The 18,625-nt window shown below is 38.2% G+C and overlaps 1 pseudogene across 1 annotated transcript; it reads right to left on the bottom strand.

Annotated features, from left to right (window-relative positions):
- Nucleotides 1-1,775: 1,775 nt before the first annotated feature.
- Nucleotides 1,776-3,965, bottom strand: LOC308505054 (heat shock protein HSP 90-alpha-like; annotated as a pseudogene). The gene has a single exon. The product of its transcript is annotated as a heat shock protein HSP 90-alpha-like (transcript).
- Nucleotides 3,966-18,625: the final 14,660 nt, after the last annotated feature.

Consider the following 18,625-nt stretch of genomic DNA (forward strand, 5'->3'; position numbering starts at 1 on the left):
ATTTTTATGATGTTTAATCTCTAAAAATACCAAGACCTTAGCGATCTTTTTAAAGATAAAGATTTCTGTATTTCTTTAAAGATAATAAATAATTTGTTTCAAATTGAAAAAAAAAAACAACTATAGCATTTAGGTGAAGATTAATTAAGTTACATATAAAAGTAGTCTTCACTAAGTGGATACTCAGTAAATGATTATAGCTGTAATCCTTATTAAAATTTCCTCAGATAGATTCCTTACCTTCCTAAATTCTTTACACAGATTATCTCAGTTAATCCTGCCATAATCCTATGAGGTGGAGATGAATATATTTGTGACATAAAAAACCAGCTGTCCAACCAAATATGTTCTCCTTTTGCATAGAATAAGTATGAGTTTCCTATAGGTGCTATAACAAATTATCACACATTTGGTGACTTAAAACAAGCTAAATTTATTTTCTCAGCTTTCTTCAGACCAGAAGTCAGAAATCAGAAATTCATTGAATGGAAATCCAGGTATTATCAGGGCCATGCTTGCTCTGGAGGCTCTAAGTGAGAATCTGTCCATGACCTCTTTCAGCTTCTGGTGTTTCTCTAGGTGATCAGGCTATGCTGCGGGGCAGAATATAACATGAGTGTGTCTAAGGTTGGGAGGTAGGCAAGTATCACCCAGAGAAGAGACCAATGCATGACTGGAGGTTGCTGAGAACAGACAACACGCACACTAGGCTGAAGAATAGTGAGAGAACACAGAATATCCATCCTATGCCACATGTTGTTTTTTTTTTTTTTTACTGCTAGTAGATCCATTGTGCAGCCTACACACCTTGCTTCCTGCTGCAGTACAAGAGCCCCTAACCTTGCCCTGAAATACACAAAGCTGAGGGAATGCCTGAGGGTCATTGACACACACAGCTAAGCATTTCCAAGAGAAGTTTACGCGTGCCCCACACAGAGGGAAAAGAATTGTACTACAGACCGTGTTGCTCTGAGCTCTTTGCCTGCAATGTGATTTGTGAGCTTGTCAGAGTGTCCTGGACTGAGTACAGGGTTCTTAGGAAAACGGGAGATGTGAGACTGCGCTTAGACCCTTCCCCCAAAGCTGGCGTTCTTTTTTTTTTTTTTTTTAATTCATCTGTATTTGTCACCACCTTTTAAAGCAAAATGAGCACTACACTTCTATTCACAAAACTCGCTCTGGTTACTTTCAAACAGCTTTACAACATGCCTAGGTCGGCTTAACATTTTGCTACTCTAAACAATACTTTTCTTTGGAAAACAAGATCTATGGGTAGTTACTCCCATCAAGTTAGTTCAGCTTAACATATTAATGTCTAGAGGCTGGTACGTGCGGTTAATAACTATGGGGGGTGGAAGGTTTAAAAAAGACCACAGGAGATTAAAGTTGATTTAAGCCATATTTTCCTTTTGAACATCGGTATATCTCAGAACACGTCAGTGACAAAAGATTTGGTCTACTCAGGAATCCACTTGGTAGCTAAGTACTTTAGATCACAATGTTAACATTAGGTTACATACATCTTACAACACACATAACCTCAATCTGTTAAAATACACTAACATGAAATGAGAAAGGAAAAACTAGCTCTGCTTTAGTGCCTCAGGGGTCCCAGTATCTATCAGATACTTAAAAGTAGAAAGAAATCTTACCATTTTCTTTAAGGAGTTATCATCACGCCATATGGATTTTTAAAATGTTAACAACAACAACAACAAAAAATCCTTGGAAGCACGTGTATCCAACACATGCACCAGCCATTTTTCAGGCAGAGCTTAATCTACTTCTCCCATGTGTGATGTGTCGTCATCCCCTTCGAGGGGCGGCATCTCTTCAGTTCCGGCTGCATGCTGTCACCAGCAGGGCCATCATCTTTCTCAATACCAAGACCAAGTTTGATCATCCTATACATCCTGTGAGCATGTGTCTGGGATCTTCCAGACTGAAGTCAGAAGACAGGAGCTCAGTTTCATAGAGCAGGATGGACCAGAACCTTCCCAGACTTGTGTTTGTCAGTCTTTGTCTTTTGCCTGAAGGTCTCAATGATGGCATGGTCAGGGTGTGTCCCCAGGTGATTCTTTGCTGCCATGCAACCCATTGTTGAGTTGTCTCTTAGGCCTTGAGCCTTCATGATTCTTTTCCATGTTTGCTGCCCAGCTATATGTGCTTGTGACAACGTGGCATGGGGATGGCACCAATCAGTTTGACACGAACACCTTTTCTGCTTTTTTCTCCAAGGTGTCCTTCATGATTTTGCAGAGGTTTTTTAAACTTTTTTTTTTTTAATCTTCCTGTTTTTTTTCTCTTCTTCATCTTCTGAAAATTCCAAGCCCTCTTTGGTGACTGACACTAACATCTTCCCCTCAAATGCCTTCTGTTGGATACAGTGCTCATCAATGGGCTCGATCATATCAATCACTTCTAGGCTGGGCTTGCGAAGATGTTTCACAAAGGCCAAGTTAGCTACCAAGTTAGCTCACCTGTGATGTACTAGATGTTTCTGGTTCTCCTTCATTCTTGTGCAGTAGTCCTTGAGAGAAACCCTCTCATCACCAGAAGCAAATGTGTAGTATCTTAAGAGCTCAAAAAGCTTCTTCCGATTTTGAGAGTCTTCTTGTAGTCCAAGCTTAATATTTTTACAGAACTGCTCATAAAACTTTTTTGTAGTTCTCTTTACTTCCTGCCAGTTCAGTGAAGAGTTCTAAGCATTTCTTTTTGACCAAATGCTTTCTGATAACTTGCAAAATTTTACTTTGTTGCAGCTTCTCCTGTGAAATATTGAGAGGGAGAGCCTCAGCGTCCACGACACCTCTAATGAAATTAAGATATTCAGGGATTAGCTCCTCACAGTTATCCATGGTGAAAACTCTGTGAACATGCAACTTAGGGTTGTCCTCTTTCTTTCCGTTTTCAAATAGGTCAAAGGGAGCACATCTTGGGGCAAAAAGAAGGGCTCTAAATTGCAATTGTCCTTCAACTGAAAAATGGTTCAGTTGATCTTCCCAGTCATTAGTCAGGCTTTTATAGGAGTCCCCATAGTTTTCATCAGTAATATCAACAGGATTTCTGGTCCAAATAGGCTTTGTTTTGTTCAGTTCTTTTTGCTCAGTGTACTTCTCCTTAATCTTCTTCTTGTTGTTGTCACCATCCTTCTTTTCTTCTTTTCTTCATCAGAACTAACATCTTCTGTCTCCAGTTTGTCATTGGACTTTTTTTCTTCTTTTTCATTCTCTTCCTCTTTGTCTTCCTTTTCTTCAGCCTCATCATCACTGACTTCTTTATCACGTTCCTCCTCCACACAAAAAGTAATGGGGTGGCCAATAAATTGAGGGTTTTGTGCTGTTTTTTTCCACAATCTCCTTTATTCTCTCCTCCAAGTACTTAGTTTGGTCTTCTTTCAGATGCAGGGCAACTTTTGTTTCATGACCCATAGCTTCCCTTTTGTCAGTCCTGACTATAAATGTTCCTTCTGCAGAAGACTCCCAGCCACACTGCTCATCATTGTTATGTTTGGTGATCACGGTCACTTTTTTCAGTCACCAAAGAGGCCAAGTGGAACCTAACACCAAAACAGCTGATCGTAGAGATACCTGCACCAGTCTGCAAAGCTTCCATGAATGCTCTGGTACCAAACTTGGCAATAGTACTAGCGCTATTGATCAACTCGCCCTTGATCATTCCAATTCCACTACCCACAATAGTGTGGATTCGATCTTATTTGTTTGGAATGAAATTTATGTGCAGTTTTGTCCAGATTCTAGTTTACGGGGGTATCTAGAGCTTTTATACATGATTTTGTCCAGAGCATCTGATGTATTTGCAATAAGCTCCCTCAGAAAGATCTCTTTATTAGAGTGGAAAGTATTGACGATCAGTGACATCAACTGGGCAATTTCTGCCTGAAAGCCAAATGTCTCAACCTCATCCTCAATTGGCTGGTTTTCGGTCGGGGTTTCCTTAGACATCTTGGCTAAAGCACCACACAAGCTCCACAGCAATGCAGCCCCGGATGCAGAAGCCACTAAAGCTGGCATTATTTGACTTGTGGTCACATCACTTCAATCTCTTCCTCCTGATTACATTGTCTCCTCTTCTGTTTGTATCAAATCTCTGTCCTCTCTTTTAGGGTCTAGTGGATAATCCAAGATAATTTCTCCATGTCCAGTTTCTTATTTTAATAGCATTTGCAAAGACTCCTTTTCTTTATGAGATAAAATTGATAGGTTCCAGAGATTAGAGCCCGATATCTTTGGGGAGCCATTATTCAGTCTACTACAGAATAGAACCATCCGTGGGAAACAGTGGTTCAGTCAGATTTTACATTTCTCTGATCTCCTTATATCTAGGTTTAAGCATATGACTATTTATTGTCAATGGAATGTAAGCAAAAGTAAGGCTTTTCAGCAGGACAGTCTTCTCCAAGTTCCTTTCCCTTTGAGCTGGGTGGTTGAAAATTATTATGAGGTCCTAGAGTGCGGTGGAACCGTGGGTTATTAGGATCCTTATTTACTGAATCACTATGGAAGAGAGGTGTCTGATGACCAGAAACAACACATTTGATGTGTTATGTCAATGAGAGAGAGAGAGAGAGAGAAGAAAGAAACCTTCTACTGTGTGTTTGAGCCATTTTTTAATTTCTTATAACAATTTATACTATCCTAATTTATATGACCTAAATTATGGCTCTAAAGAAACTGAACCCCAGAAAAGTTAAATAGCCTTCTTATGTTTACACAATTAATAGCTGGCAGTGTAAGATTTGAACCAGAAAAGCCACATTTCTGTGCTTGAAGTTTTAACCACAGTAATATACTTTGTCTTAACTATTGTATCAGAAATTCCACATTCAATGCCCATTCTGAAAGACTGGATACTCATGGATCCTAGGTCAAAACTTCTGATCACATGCCCTGTCCACTGAATGTCATGGAGCAGATGACACCTAAGTTGCAAGTCGTGAAGTCATGATAGATTACACACACACACACACACACACACACACACACACACGCACACACACAGGCAGACCAGGGTTTCCCTCCCATATGGCTAAAGAAACAACAGTCATTACATTATTATATTTGCCGCCATGGCTGACCTTGGTTTGTCACTTGAGTTTTAATCCCAGTCTATGTGTGAGTTCCCCACCACCATCCTTGCTTGAACATGTGTCTCCGCAGCTGCTTCTCACTGACTCTGGACCTTGTCAGCCTGCCTTTCTTTCTTTTTGGATGAACTTCTGGGGCATGACTTCTGGCCCTTCTGATTTCCACAATCTCTCGGTTCATTCTCTCTTATTCAAGTTTCAGGTCTGGCCTATTATGCTCCACTTCAGTCTATTGGTTGTGGAAGGCCTGGGACACATGTGTGCTTGTGTTCAAAACCCCACCTTTGCAATACTGGATTAAAGTGACTGGGGAAACCTGGAGGACAAAGCAAGTATTTAGTGTCCAGTGTTGATTTAAAAACCCAACTCATATTATGTCTCTTGAAAGGGACCAAGTATGAGCTGCACACTTTAAGTCTTGACAGGAGATGGCTATTCAGATGATGTCCTGAGAAATAACACCCAATTGCCACTGCTTGCCATTAAATTTCAGTGAGTTCACCTAACCAATACATGCAAGATATCTTTCCCAAACATTTATAGGTGTCCCCTCACAAATAAGTCAAGGTAGGTGCTCCTTGCAGTTGGAAATGTATCAGAAGTTGGCAGTGAAAACCTTTGTCCCCTGGTTGTCATTAGCTTTCAGAACCTTTGGGAAATGTGGAAATGTACATGCCACTAACAAAAGAAACACCCTCACATTAACTTGAAAACAAGGCCAACTGAAGTAGAGAATAAAGAAAAAACAAAATCTAAACTCATAAACTAATCTCAATAATTTTGTTCCCCAGTTGGTTCTTCAACTCTAAGAGTACTCCATAAGCATTGATTTTTTAAAAATCTTATTTTAAAAGTAATATACTGACATCAATAAAGGTAGTTATTTTTATATTAAATGAAGATTACCCCTCTAGTCTAAGACAGCAGCTGTGATCACATTTATCTAAATTGATTCAACCAATGCTATAAAAGTATCAGTCCCAAGAAAACTTTAGAGTTAAAAAATAGGTCAACCCTCATCCATAATTCCCTACTGCATAATCACTTTCCTAGCATCCCCTTTAATTCATAGTCACACTCACCCTAAGATAGGTTCTTTGTTTACTAGGAAGTACACAGAGGGAACTACTAGACATGAATCTAGTTAATCTGTCTTCTAAGCTTGCTTGTTTCTCAACTTGTTTTATGACCTTGGATAAATACCCTTCACTCTCTTTCCTCAGTGACTGCTAAGAATCCTTATAGCTGTAAAATAGTACAACAAAGTAACAAACACATATAAAAATATGGATAAATCCTATGCTTTATCTGTGACTGAAATGCATTAATCAGTATATCTTCACTGATGTTGTATATTGTGAAGATTCCGGAGTGATGGTGAGAGGGATTCAAATGAGACCCAGCCAAAGTGAAATATTATCAACTCAAAATCTTCTGTGGTTTGTTTGTTGCTTTCAGTTTTATATCCCATATATGAGTGAAGTCATATTGTTCTCGACTTTTTCTGTCTGACTTATTTCGCTTAGCTTGATAATCTCAAGGTCCATCCATGTTGCAAATGGCCGTATTTCATGTTCCCATATCTTGGCCACTGTGAGTAATGCTGCAGCAAAATCTCATAGACACAGACAACGGTTTAATCGTTACCAGTGGGTATGGGGGCGGGGAGTAGGTAGAAAAGGGTAAAGGGGGTCAAATATATGGTGACAGAAGGAGATTTGACTTTGGGTGTTGAACACAATGCAATATACAGATGGTATGTTATAGAATGGTATACTTGAAACCTATATAATTTTTTAAACCAGTGTCACCCCAATAAATAAAAAAAAAAGTCTTCTGTCCCTAGCTACTAACTGTGATATATTCTCTGCTCCCAGCTCTGGTGTTGCATTTGTACCTTCTGATTTAGATATGGACACACCCCTTCCTGGGATGTGATATTCTTAACCTTTCACCTTAGCACTATACCTTGGAGTCTCCAGAACTCTACTTAGTCTGAATAGCTTCTCTTTGATGCTATTTAGACCAAAATTTATCTGTGGCTTTCCGTGCCCATTCTGGTACTCACAGATGAAAAAGGCATTATCAGACTACTTAGTCGGAGGAAAACCACTTCCCCTTTGAGTCTTCTAGTGTTAGGACCCTCACAACTTTTTCTAGCAGTTCCTGTATTTTGAACAACTTGGTTGATGATGCGGGGTGAAGGATAAGGGAAGAGACAAGTCTGTTTTGACTTACTTATATTTGTTTGAAGGAGGGAGAAGTGCTAACTTAATCTCCACACCAATCGTGGTTATTGGGGATTATTACCCCACTTCTGTTCCTGCGATCAGACCAAACAGTGAACAAACATTGTTTAGAGCCAATTTTTCATCAGCACTAAGTCTCTTGGCTGATGGAATATTGCTTTTTGGAGATAAATTATGCTTTTAATTTTGCAAATGCTTCTGGAGCTGCAAAGGCACACACATCTAGAAGTAAAATTAAGAGCAATGCCTTATATTAGAAGCATCCTGATTTGCATTCTGCTGAGCAGGACCAATGGGCAGGGAGTGGTCTGTGTCCCTTATTTTCTGGTATTTAACATTCTATGTCTCAGTGACTATGCTGTTGTGTTTTACTTTCCAAAGTCTCAGTAGAAACATGTTTATTTGCCTTTAATTTAAAAATATACTTTAATCAATAATATAAAGGAATTGTTGCTCAAGAGCTTTTTATTCTGCAAATGTGTGTGATGATAGGAAAAAGGGCTATGGGGAGATTTTAGTGGCGGCACATTTCTCCAAAATTGTACACTTGATTTTCCTGAAGGTCCACCAATAGCAGAAAATAAAGGATCAACTTTAAATTCTTTTCATTTGTTTGGTTGCTATTAAAAATAAACTAAAGCATTTAAAATGACAAAAAACGACCTTGGTATACTATGATTGGAAATGGATAGAAGCCTATTCTCTTCTTCTCTGAGGCCCTCTAACTTTTTCCTCTTTGAATGAAAGTCAAGATGAAAAATAAAAATAATAGCCATGCTTATCTATGCACACTCATACATTTGTGCAAATTTAAACATCTTCACACAGACACACATAGACATGCATACATACACAACTATACAGAGGGAGCCAAAAATGTATACACATTTCAAGAAAGAAAAAAAAAAAAAACTATTAAAATTGTAATACTCAATATACTAGTATACTGATAACAAAAGATGACTACAAGTCACGTTTGATTTCTACAATTACAAGACGTGCTCAAAGTGGTAACTATCAGCATAATTTTAATACAGTTTTTTTTTCCTTTCTTAAAATGAGTATACATTTTTCGGGCACCCTCTCTATATTCACATACATAGGGATATGTACCATACCTACATACTTGTATGTGTCCCTAGTCCCCACACACATGGAAACACAGAGGCATTTAGTTATATATAGACATTTGTATATATAAACCATGAAACATTCTTCTCCACGCAAATGCCCAAACCCAAGTCCAGAGGACCCATTGGTGGGAATTCTAAGACAAACCCAGTCATTCTTACTGTAACATTAATTACAAAATTATGTTAGCCCTCAAAATTATCCTAGCCCTCTCTTAACACGTGGCTTGACCTCTATTTCTTCTTCCTGGGATTGGTATATGTCATTTGTTATCTAAATTCAAGTGGGCATGTGACTTGTCAGAAATCCATTTTTCATTAACACGAGTGACCAGTTGCATGAAAGCATCTCCAGGTGCACAATGAAAGTCAGTTAAACACTGTCTAGGAAATCATAAATCATTATTTTGTTAAATAATTTTTTTTTTCCTCAGGATAGCAGAAATCTAATATCTGCCCCTAGGTTTTTAATTGAAGAAAACAAATGATGAAACTCTAGATGTGTTCAATTCCTTTTCGGTGCTGATTAAAAATGATCTAGATTCTATGCTGGTCCGGCATCCTTTGATTTTTCCTCTCGCTGGTTTACATTCAGGGGATTTGTGAACATCCAAAGAATTGTACTTGAGGGTGTCTTGAAGTAGAAGGGTTGTAGGAGAAGAAATTGGGAAGTTCGTTTTCATTATAGAAATGGACCTTATTCATTTCTATCACCCATCAAGTTCATTTACTCAATGAATGCTTATTAAAGTTTCTATTCTCTGCTAGGCACTGCACAGACCCTGGCGATACAATATAAGCACAATAGTCATAACTCCTGCCCTTATCAGGTACATAGTCTATGGGAAGAAGAAAAATGAAGGAAATAATCACAGAAGTAAATGTAATACTACAACAGGGATACGTGTTTTGTAAGCACTTAAATCTGAAAGGATTTGAACAATCGAGGTTTTAAAATGACGTCTTTGCGGAAATTGCATTAAAACTAAAATATGAAGAATGAGTAGGGTATGAGGTGATCTGAAAATAGAGAACACAGAGGTTTGCCCATAATGGTTTATTTTGACTAGATATTATTTTCACTTTTATTCAATGCTTATATCACATGTTCCCACCAGAATGTAAGCTTCATGTGATCAAGAACTTTCTTTTGTTTCCTGTTTACCCCGAACAGAGTCTCTGGCCTAGTGTGCTTTGGATGTTTGATAATATTTTCTGTAAGCATGAATTTGTCAATACTTCTAACAACCCGAAGAGATTGGTATTAACATACATAATCTCTGTCTTATCATGAAAAATGTTAAGGAGTGGGATGGATAAGTGACTGTCCCAAAGTCAATTGGATTTAACCCAAGTCCATTTGACTCTTAATTACTCTTTTCTCTTGTCTTTGAATTGACACCAGTATTCATAATAGGACAAAATATGGAAATGGCAGACAGTCTTACCACTAGGAGAATGGTCAAGCAAAAGTATACTGTAATGATGTAAAATATTATATAATACCATATAGTAATGATATAATTACATAGTTTCTAAATAAAGCCCTGAATGAACCTCATATATATATATGGACATATTATACAAAGTGATATATTCTGCTAAAAATATGTGTTAGTGTATCTGACATGCATGGACCATAGTAGCTATAATGGAATATATGAAAATTGTGACGTGAATCCTATCTTCAGATTTCTTTTCTTTTTTTTTTTTTGTTAAGATTTTATTGGGGAAGGGGAACAGGATACCATTGGGGAACAGTGTGCACTTCCAACACTTTTTTTTTTCTAAGTCAAGTCGTTGTCCTTTTAACCCTAGCCATGGAGGTGCCGTTCAGCCTCAAGTTGCCATCCCTTCAGTCTTAGTTGTGGAGGGTGCAGCTCAGCTCCAGGTCGACTTGCTGTTGCTAGTTTCAGGGGGCAAAACCCACCATCCCTTGCGGGACTTGAGGAATTGAACTGGCAACCTTGTGGTTGAGAGGAAGCGTTCCAACCAACTGAGCCATCCAGGAGCTCAGAGGCAGCTCAGCTCAAGGTGCTGTGTTCAATCTTAGTTGTAGGGGGCGGAGCCCACCATCCCTTGCAGGACTCGAGGAATTGAACTGTTAACCTTGTAGTTGGGAGCTCACTAGCCCATGGGGGAATCCAACCAGCAGCCTTCGGAGTTAGGAGCATGGAGCTCCAACAGCCTGAGCCACAGAGCCTGCCCCTATCTTCAGTTTTCTTATCATCTACTTGCAATCACAGTAGAGTCCACAGAACTAAATCTTTTCTCTATTACCTACTAGCAACAGAATTTTGGGCAAGTTAGTAAATTTTTCTGGGAATTAGCTTTCTTCTTCGTGCAATATATGGGAGTAGTAACTGTCTCTCTAGAGTTTTGTAAGCATAGGAAATAATGTTTGTAAAATATATGGTTTATGTTTCCTGGTGGCTGCTCAATGAATGCCTTCAACAGTGATGATGACAACAATGACAGTGGTGAGGAAAGCAGCGTTGATGATGAATTTGGGGAGGCGCGGCTTGCATAGATAGCAATAATAAAATGCAGTGGGACATTATGAATACCTTCCAAGAAGCTTATATATTTCACAAGGGAAGTTCAAAAGAGGAATATATGTGTTTGTACATAATAATAAGGGAAGTGTTATGCTAATTAAGAAAATGAGATCATAAAATAATAAATGCATGCCCTGATTGCAAATATGTGAAAGCAAACAGATATGTAAAAGAGCACCTAAAATGAGTTGAAGTAATTTCTATATTTTTTCTATAGAGTAACTTTAGTCCATAATAACACACACACACACACACACACACACACTCTCACCCAGGGTTTTTTTTTTCTTTGTCAAGGAGACCTTTTAATCTCACTGACCTTGCCCTCTAGAGCCCAGAACTCATTACCAGTGAAAGCGTCTTTGGGAACTGACAAATCAGTTTATGGCTTTGATCCAGTTTCTAATGGACACCTGTCCCAGTGACACACACCCTCTCTCACGACTGTCATATCTGGATCCCTTGTCAGACCAGGCAAAGAGAATCAGTGAAATATCCACCCTTTCTTAGAAAGCTCAGACAGTCTTTGTGCTCCAGTGCTCCACTCCTAACAACTGGCCTCAGAAAGTGCACATGTCTTGAGAATGGATGGGAACTCATGTGAGGAGGTTCAGAAATCCCCAGATGGCAGAAAGAAATTATAGCTATGGGGGAAATTTGATGTGTGGGTTTGAAATGCCCCACATTCCTTGCAGCTCTTCTATCAGATGATAGAGCCTCTTGAATCTGGGTTGGTCTTGTGCCTCCCTTTTACTAATATAAAGTGGCAAATGTGTAGTTGTGGGTGTTCTACAGCTTAGGCCTCAATATACTTTCAGTTGCAGTGTTTTCACTTTTAGAAAGGTTTTCTGAGACCACCATCCAAAAAAGCTACACTAGCATACTAGAAAATGAGAGTCCCTCAGAAAGAGAACCAAGGAACCCCAAGAGAGAGCTTACATCAACTGCCAAACATGAAAGTGTGACCATTTTAGACCTTCCAGCTCAACTGAATACAGCTCATGAGTAAACCAGGTGAAACCAGTCCAGCCAACCCTTTGTGTTGTGAGAAATAATAATCCTGTTCTTTTAAGTCACTTAGTTAAACAGTAGTTTGTTACAGGGAAATAGATATGAAGGATACATTTGGTCATGAGCATTAAAGGAATCCCATAAGACCTTTCCTTTTTTCTCCCTATCAAGTAGTATAGTAAAAAGACTGGGTTGGTGACATTTTTAAATATGATATCATGAAGAGGAAATGACCAATGGTTGTGGGTTCCACAATTAAAACAGATTTATTCTTTTAATAGTTACATGGGAATATGGCCAACAATTGCATTCCTCTCTACTCTGAAGCTCAGTTCATCTTACCTGCTGTTTCTTCCTCACCCCATCTCTCCTCAACTATTCTCTCCCACTTTAACCGTGGAACTGCAGAATTTTGCTCTCTACTTTGTAGAATAGCTCACTCTCTCCTGCCTATACTTACTTATTTATTCACCCATCCATTCAGGTACTCACTCATCAAATATTTATTGAGTATTTACTCTATGCAAGATAATATGTTAGAGATAAAATGGTATGTTAAAAACATACCATGTCACAGTTGCATATTCTAAATCCAACAATGTGCCCTCAAGCAAAAATGAATAAAAGAACTGCCCATTTCAAAATACTTACCCTACTAAAAAGAAAGAGCTGGTGTGTATAAAATTGGTGTTTTCCTTTACATATATATATATATGTATGTGCACACGTTTAAGTATATGTAGTAGACAGCATATGTGAGTTGTGTGCATTTTTGTATGGGTTTATGCGTGTTTCATGGGTACCCATAAATGTGCGTAGGAGTGAACACGTATGTTTTAGTTGCTGTATGTGATAATATTCATCTTGATGAATGGCTATAGCATATGTGTTTTAGCATGTGTGTGTTTGCATGTATCCTTACAAGCAGATTACAGTGCATGCAGAAAATATACAGACAATATGGATACATTTGTTCTTTGAGTATACCTACATATGTGTATTTGAACACGTTTGCATGATGAGGAGAAGAGAAAAACGTAAGTTGTAAGGAGCTAATGAAACGAGAATTGGTTTAGTCTCTATCTGTTCGTAATGAAGGAGAGACTTCTCGTGTCTTTAATTTAAGCATCCTTGCCTTGCATCCCTGAGGGCATCAAAAATGGGAAGAGACAAGATGGTCCTCAAACTTCCCAGACAGAACCCAGTCTGGTTAAATAAACAAATCAGCCCCATCAGGATCATCATAAAATAATCAACATGAAAATATTGGTAAGGATGTGAATAAGTATTTAACAAAACTGAGCACTGATATTATGGGGCCTGTGTAGAAACAGTAAGATCACCAATTAAGGGCCTTGGTTACACAAGGTGACCTCTGAAAGGCCGTCAGCTCCACTAATTAAAGACCAGGGAATTTCGCTAACCCCACTGATGATGTGGATTGCAGACAGAGTACCCTTTCTACACTGGTAAACGAGTAAGACCTCAGTTAGCAGTCATCACCTGTTTGGAATGAGTGACTTCTTTCTCTTCCACACTGCACCCTTAGGAAGCCTTAATGGGCAATGTGTTTTATTTTTCCAGATTTAGCAATCATACAGGATAATGATGCAGTGAACTTCCCATCGTCTTACCTTAGAGAAACTTGCCATCCAATATGGTCAACAGTTATGTTTGGGAGGTTGGGACATCCGCGCCTCATCAAGAGATTCCAACCACAAACAAACCCAAAAAACTGTGATGTAATTAGTTATTTTACCCTCGAAGCAAACTTGTAAGTGTCTGAAACATCAGAAACCTCCCACTTTATTAATCAGCCTTGTTACAAATAAGGTATAATGTAGCATTTGAAATAGACCTGTAAAAACACAGCGTTTTCTGTTCACCATTGATATACATGCATAATTTTATTTCCTCTCTGCCATATCTGTAATAAATCATTAGTATTATCGCATTATTATTATTATCTATTTCAAAGATGAGGAAATGGAGGCTCAAAGAGGATTAAGAGACTCGCAATGGTATACAATAAGATGGTAGAAGAAATCTGGATTAAAATCCAGGTCTGTGTTATGTACATTTATTCATTTACTAAGCATTCACTTAGCATTGTCCATATACTAAGACTTACTCTAGCCATTTGGAATATGGCACTGAATAAAAACAAACACAGATCCCTTCCACAAGACTTGATGATTGAAGTTCACAGTGTGGATATCATTGATGACCTTGTTAAGAGCAGTTTCAATGATCAGGAATTATTGGAATACTTCAAGAGAGAATGGGAGGAAAACACTGGAAATAGGGTGTTAGATAACAATTTGAAGAAATTTTGCAATAAAGGGCAACAAGGAAATAAGGTAGAAAGTTGAAAGACATAAGAAGTCAAGAGATTTATTTTTTCTTAATTGTATTTACTAAGCATATTTGTGTGGTGATAAGAATAATCTAGTAGAGAAGAGAAATGAATGATAGTAGAGAAAGGGAAGGAATGATTGCTAGCACAATGTCTGAGTAGGTGAGAAAGGATGGGAACTACTAGACAAGTGGAGGAGTTGGCTTTAGACAGGAGCATAGGTACTAAAAGAAACACTGGAGACTAAAGGTAAGGTTTAAATATTAATTTAGATGGGGGAATCTGAGTATATGGACCCATAGTTGACAGGGAGGTGGGAGCTTATGGAAAGTGTCTTCTAATGGCTGTCATTTTCTCAATGAAATAGGATACAGAATCATTGTGTGAGGCTAAACATGGATGTGGAGAGGTTGGAGGGTTGAGGTGAACATACAAGCTAGAGAAAGTCATGCAGAGGCATAGAGAGGACTAGATCAGCACCTGTGACAAGACGCCGGACAGCGACAAAGTCTGGCTCTGCTTGTAACGATCGCACTATATCACTTCTTTTAATGCCATTTTCTTCTCTCTTTTTCAGTTGTCCTATTTCATAATCTCTTTTGCACAGAAGAGAAATATAAATTTGTGGCTACTTCCTTTGTCTACACCTGGAAATGTTAGATCCCAATAGCAAATTAGCCCTTTAATAGCATTAAGAAATTAAGTTTACTAAGCTTAAACCTCGGCTTCCTCTTTTTTACCATGGAGTTAATTTTATGCATGGCGCTATTGCAAAATTCAGAAAATTACTCTATGTTAAAAAGCTTTCCTTACTTTCAAGTGCCACACTGACAGAAGTTTTTTCCTATGTTTTCATTTGAAGTCTGTGTAATATTTTATATTTTGTAATATGTATTCACATAGATTAATTTCTTTTCTTTTTTGTCTCTACCATTATCTTGTGTGTAAACCAGGGCAGCTAATATTATCCCCATTTTGTAGAGGAGACGATGAAGGTTCAGATAGTTTTGAATGATTCACCAAAGTCTCCAAGTCCATCCTGGCTTCTATAAAAACACATGGCAGCTGATTTACATTTTAGCCTTGGTCAAAGAACAAGAACAGCTATATTAAAACAAGAAGAAAGAAAATTATTGACATTCAGAACTTTAAGATTATTCCCCACTGTTTCTTTGACAATTTAAGTTTGATGACTTTTGAAGATGCTTGAGTTCAGGGTCCTGTGCTTGAAGAACTGTCAGCAGCTAGAGCTAAAGATAGAGATTTTTAGGGCACTCTGAGGTCCCATGCAGAGTAACAAAGGGAAAGAAAGAACTGCATAAAGGGGAATCAACTCCAGGTAATATGAGTGTTTTTCTGAACCACCTAAGTAATTGCAGACAAGCAGAGGAAGATGTTGAGTCTTTCTTTAGAAGACAAGTTAGAGAAAAAGGGGTGGAATAATAGACACCTCTTTAAACCTTGAATCTCACGTTTAAGTATGCACAACACATTTTAATTATCATCACTATTATATCATTCATCACCATGCTGCATTGTAATCAGAGGTAATAGGATGCATTGTCCCTTTCTTACATTAACGCGTCAAGTGCCATAAATAGGACAATTGACATAATTGCTATAAATCCCAGGGTGTGTATGTGTGTAGGTGGTAGTGGGGAAAATGATCACCCAACCTCACTCATAATATTCTGAGATGAATTTACATAATTGGATCTAAAAATGGTATGTCACTAGTAAACGTCCTCATAGTTCTTGCCTCTGGCTCCCCACCATTCCCAGCCCCTTTCCTGGGGAAGAAGGGTAGCCAGAGTTTAATCGATGGGCCTGTTGGAGACACAGAATAGGGCGGAGAGTATTGGAAACGTTCATTAGTTCATTAAAATAACCTTAGTTAATTGTCTTGAATGAGCATAAAAGATTTTACATTTTCATGAGAAATATACAAGCAGAAATCAAACAACCACATCTAAAATATCTATATTCCAGAACACAGGATGAAGGACAGAATCAGCCATCTAACAGAGACTTCAGATATAGTTTATCTAGATAAAACATTGTGAACTTGTTACAGTATCTTATTTCTTTTAAAAAATCACCCTCAAACAACCATAATGGGAGGTCTAAGTGGTAGGAATAATACTTTTCCTCCCTTCAAGAAATAAGGTAGAAAATGAGGAGATTTTTGGTATTTTTTTTATGATGGAGAAGGATAACCGAAGCCCCTAAGAGCTGAGAGCCCTGGAAAATTCCTGGGCTCAATCTTATAATCCCATAAAGAAAATCTAAACAGACCACTAATCTGTAAAATGGCAGAGACTGGTTGTAGACATTCATATCTTGTGTTTTGCATAGCACTGGAGAATTTTACCTTTTATTTTCTCCTTAATATTTGTACCAGAAGAGTCTTTGCATGAAAATCGTGTCAGTAATCTCATTAGGTTAAGCTTTATCCTAAACATTGTTCTCTCTTAAAGGAGTGAGTGTTTTCCAAAGTGCACTGTTTGGAACACATTTGGAATACACAGTCTTAATCTTTTTTTTTCTTATTCTTGTGTTCACATTAATTCATTTCTCATAAAACATTTAGAGGGATTCTCTAAAAGTTTAGATGAACCCTGCCATCCGCATGCTTAATAATCTTTAATGTCTTCCCATTGTCATTAGGATAAAATCCACACTTGGAAGCATGTTTCAAAAGGCTATTTGATTTGGCTCCTAATGTACCCGCCTCATTGTTCGTCACTCTTCCCATCCCCACCCCTATCCCAGACTCCTTCTGCCTCCCACTTTTCTACTTATCGCTCTAGGGGATATACTCAGCCTCCATCACGTTTTCCAAGTTACCATATTTTCTGCCATCAGGTCAAGAGACTCAGGCTCTTAAAACTGTCAGGGGCACCCTCTCTAGACTCATAAATTGCAACATCTCCAGGCTAACTCCTTCTCCTTCTTCTGCTGAATCTTAAATATCACTTCCTCTGAGAGGTCCTTAGTGACAACTGCTCAAGTCATATGTAGGCATTCAGATAACCCAACTAAGGGCTTTCATAACTTCTAGTTCCACTACCTTAGCCTTCTTTCCCATCTCACTATATGATACTCTCCTCTGTACTTAAGTCAGAAGTCTGGGAATCATTCTTGATATTTCCTTTTCCCTTGCTATCCCATCCTGTTTCCAATACAGTCCTTCATCAAGTTATCTTGCCTTTATTTAAAAATGTGTCCTGAATTCATCCCCTTTTCTCTGCTTCTGCCATGACCATTTCACCCAAGCAACCATTTTCTTTCCGATGACCACTGCTTTGCCTCTCAACTGAAATCCCCTTTTCTTTTCCTGGCCACCTATAATCCATTCTTGACAAGCAGGGATAATTATTTAAACACATGCACCAGATTCTGTTACTCTCCCTACTTAAAATATCTTAGTGGTTTCCCATTAAACACTGAGGAAATGCCAAATTCCTTATCACATTTTTCAAGATATTATATAAACTGGACCATGATCACCTTCCGACTCTCTGAACTAGTGTTTGATATGGCTAGCTACTTCTTATCACGTAGGAATAACTTTAATTGTCACTTCCTCATTGCAATCTTTGTGACTACTCTCCCCCCATCCAGCTGCTCCTTCTCCTCTATTCCTGATCGTTTTCACTGCTATAAAGCACACATTTCATAATTTTGTTATTTTGTTTCTGTCTGTCCACCAGAATATACGCTCCATCAGGGCAGAAATTTTTTTCTGACTTATTGACCACGGTTCTTGTAGTCTAGCCGAGTGCTTGACACAGAGTAAATGCTCAGTAAGTATTTACTGAATTAATAAATAGCACACAGTGCACATAATGATAATCACTTGTTTCATAGCTTCCCCCCCCAGATACTCCTTGGGGACAGAATCAGAGTAGACTCAACACTGTCTTGACCCACTATGTGTCAGACTGTAAATGTTTACTATTTATTGACTAACTCAATTGCTTATAATATGAATCTTATCCATTTTTTATCCCCCAATTCAGATTATATAATAATTATTTGATAAATATTTTTGGATGAATGAATAAACACAGGTGGCTTTAAATCTCCGTAAAGATTAAATAAAGAAGAAAGAGAACACTGTTGAAAAATCTGTTATGAGGTTATACATTCTATATTTCCATCTTGGAATCTCTCAGTTCAGAAAATTATCATTAAGGCTATCTAGTTTGGAG

Source organism: Rhinolophus hipposideros (assembly GCF_964194185.1).
Source record: "Rhinolophus hipposideros genome assembly, chromosome: 11".
NCBI classification, from domain to species: Eukaryota; Metazoa; Chordata; class Mammalia; order Chiroptera; family Rhinolophidae; genus Rhinolophus; species Rhinolophus hipposideros.